Genomic DNA, 3,762 nt, shown 5'->3' on the forward strand with positions numbered 1-3,762 from the left:
GGGGGTATATGGGCACACATGCCTGTGATTCCAGCTGGGTTAAAGCTGGGGATGGATCTCAGTATGAAGAGCCTGTTGGGAGTTCTTTCCCTTTGTCTCTCTCACATGGAAGGAATAAATAAACAAATCTTAAAAAATAAAGAAAGGGGGCCAGCAGGTGGTAAGATGGTTAAGGGCACTGAATTCCCACATAGACAACCGTAGTTTGAGTCCTGGAATGGGAGTCTTGCCTTCTCACCTTCCCTCTCTCTCTCTGTCTCTCTCACTGTCCCTCTCTGGTCAAGTTAAAATAAATAATATGTAAATAAATAAATAAAGTTAAATAATAAAAATTATTTTAGAAACAAAAGATTAGTTAAAAACTTACAGGACATTTGTGGGGATATCAAAGAGGAATTTCTCAAATGGAAGGCATATCATGTATTATTACTACTACTATCCCTTTCAAACTCAGATCATCTGACGACAGATCATTTGATAATTTTAATAAACAAGAAGTATAATATAGGTAATTAAATCATATTTATCTGAAACCTTTAACAGATTTTTTAAAAGAACAATGTTACATATATGAAAACTTCCGTTCAACACACTTTTTTTTTTTTTCTTTTGGTGAGTTTTTTTGCTTTAGGTCCTGTGCACTCACTGGAGAGACAGAGAGAAAGTGAAAAATCACTCCCCAGGCAGAATGGCCACAGTACAATCCCTTCTTCTCCATTCTGCTCTAAGGATTCTGAGCATAGGCGTATATGTACCCACTGTAAGTTTCAAGTCACCAAGTCTGGAACTTCAACTGTGGTCAGTCACGTGAGAGTGTAGCACCTCAACCACCACACAACCTGCTGGCTCCCAACACAGGTATTTTTAAACTGGATAAGAATTAGGATGACACGATGGGATTTTATTTTATAAATAACATCTATACAGTGTCAAAAGCAGGTAACATTGATTGTATTTAGAAGATTTCTGATATTTATCTAGATATTTTCTCACTCACCCTAATAATCACAATTGCAGGCTCAGTATTAACCATCTGAGATGCATCGACATTATTGAACCAGTGCAGGGGATTGTCCAGGGAGCCCTCATCTCTACACTGCACCTTGCTTAGAAGGACCTAGGAAACCCAGAATCGAATGCAAGATTTTTCTTTGTTACTTTGAACCACCTGCATATACTATGCACAGTAATGAACGGTCCAGCTTTAACACTGTACTAAATGAAAACACAGACCTCCTTCCAGTTGGGGTTTATATTAGGATATGAGCAAAGGTAGGTTAAGTGTAGCTATAGACTTAGTTGAAGCTAGACTTAGCTTCAACTACACTTAATGCACAAGTTTGAAAGGTTACATATAGTTTTGGAAGATTTCATTTAGAAGGCTCTGTGGTCCATGTAGAAATAATAGAACAACCTCCTGGAGCCTATCTGGGAAGCCCATCAGGCAGTTTGCAGAGGGTGACTGTAGCCACCTCCACCCATACACTGTTAGTTTTTCTAATTCAGAAGTCCAGAGAAGAGCCTTCAGATCCATGTCAGGAACATAAATGATCAAAGATTGAGCTGAATGGAAATAGTAAATGAAGGTGGATGACTGAGTGACAGCCATACTCTTCCCACTCCCAATTGCAAATTAGATCCAGAAGTTAGGGCTTTATACAGTCTTTTTTTTATCTTATTTTGTAATTTGCTAAAAAGGATATTAGGGATTGACAAATATGATTCCTCAATATTGCTTGCTTCACTTGCCTAATTCTTAACCGATAGCCATTGATCACTAAAGCAAAGAACTTTTAGCATTTGAAAGATTTGAATTGTTTTCTTAACTTTCTGCTCAGTAAAGTAGCAAAGGAGGAAAGCAAGAATTTTTGTGCAAATTTGCTCACGTATTTAACAAGCATTGTTGGTCCCTCTGTGTGCTCATGCTTCTGTGCGATGAAGGACAAACACATGGGGATACAAAGATGGGTAACAGTTGGTCATTTATTCCTATAGATCTAATGGTGCAGTGAAGTAAAATGTGACACTGAGCCAGAGATGGGACACTGGATGGGAGCTTCAGAGCACATTGGGTAAGGGGCTGATTTCAGAAGACAATGGCACTGAGGAATTCAATTACATTAACAAAGCGGAAAACTTTGGAGGGAACTCAGATTCCACTGATTGCAGAATGCATCAGTAGTAAAAATGACTACCAACCACCAAAGGAAATCTGGTAGGACTTAAAATCATGCTGAATTGGGACAATTAACAAGTAGAATCAACAGAATCTGACAGTACCTGTTGTTAAACACACAGATACTATACGTGGAAAACTCTCTTCACGAGAACACAAGGAATCAATTTCTTTTCATGAAAATAGATGAATGAATTTTCCACTTCCTGTATATCAATACATTTAGGTCAGGGGCTTGCTATAGGAGGAATGTGAATTCCATGCACCCAATCTACTAGAAGTTAACCTTAAACCACATTTCCTATGAGCTTTAGTCTATCTCACTTCCACTTTTAGAAAGAGAAATAAACAGGTAAAGTTAATAAAAAGAACTTTACTTGATCTGCCTTACTAGAAGATAGATCATTGTTCAAAAAGAGCAATGAAAATTTAAATAAGTGGTCTTTAAAAAAGCACATTTTCCTTTATTCCAGAAGCCTATAGTCTCTTTATAAATGTACATATACCACCATATAAATAACAAATTGTTGCATTATAATTTGTGCAAGCAGAGTCTTCCTATGACAATATTCTAAAAGTAGATATTTACATAGCTCCCTAGTTGCAGCTCAATGGACCTGGGAAATCTGGGAGCTAGAAGTTATATGGGCAGAATAAAAATGCAAAGAAGGCTTACTTTACTAATCTAAAAATGTGGGATAAAATGCAAATCTACTTGCTAAATCATGAGCAGAAAGACTGATGGCCAAAGTTAGAATGAAAAGAGAAAACATTCATTTATTTATTCGATATTTGGTAAGCCTCTACTATGTGTTTGTGTGCAACCCACGTGTAATTTGTTCCCTTGTGTATATGATGTGATATTACTACTGTGATTAGGTTATAACTGCTTAACTTTGAATTAATTAAAAGAAAGATTGTCCAGGTGGACCTGACATCATCAGATAAACCCTTACTGGGACTGGCTCCTTCTGGAAGTCAGAAAGACGAAAGTGTGAAAGACCATATAAGGGAACCATGTGCCTAAGAACTGAGGGGAGCCACCAGTGAGGGCAGTCCATAGCCAACCAGGGACATTAGTCTTCCAACATCAAGGAACAAAATTCAGGCAACAGGGAACCAGCAGTTAGAGTAATGGCTATGTCGCTGGACTCCCACGTAGTCGACCGTGGTTTGCGTCCCGGACCCGGTGACTTGAAACTCACGCCGGGCGCGTGTGTGTGCGTGCCCAAGATCCCGAGAAGAGAATGGAGGAGAAGAGATTGTGGCGTGACCATCCCCCCTGGGGGGTGATTTCTCACTTTCTGTCTCTATGTCTGGCGAGCATATGCGCTTTCTGTCTTTCTGTCTGGCGAGCGCATGCGCTGTATAGCAAAAAAAAAAAAAAAAACAACTCTCAAAAAAAAAAAAAAATAAATTCAGGCAACAATCTGAACAAGCATATAAGACTCGAAGCTCCCAACAAGAAGCCAACTCTGACTGACTCCCTGATAGTAGTCTGGTGAGACCCTGAGCAGAGGCTCTGTCACGCCGTGGCTGGATTTCCGATCTATACAAACTGAGATAATAAATTTGTGTGGCTTTAA

Source organism: Tupaia chinensis, unplaced genomic scaffold, assembly GCF_000334495.1.
Source record: "Tupaia chinensis unplaced genomic scaffold, TupChi_1.0 Scaffold148108_1, whole genome shotgun sequence".
Taxonomy (NCBI): domain Eukaryota; kingdom Metazoa; phylum Chordata; class Mammalia; order Scandentia; family Tupaiidae; genus Tupaia; species Tupaia belangeri.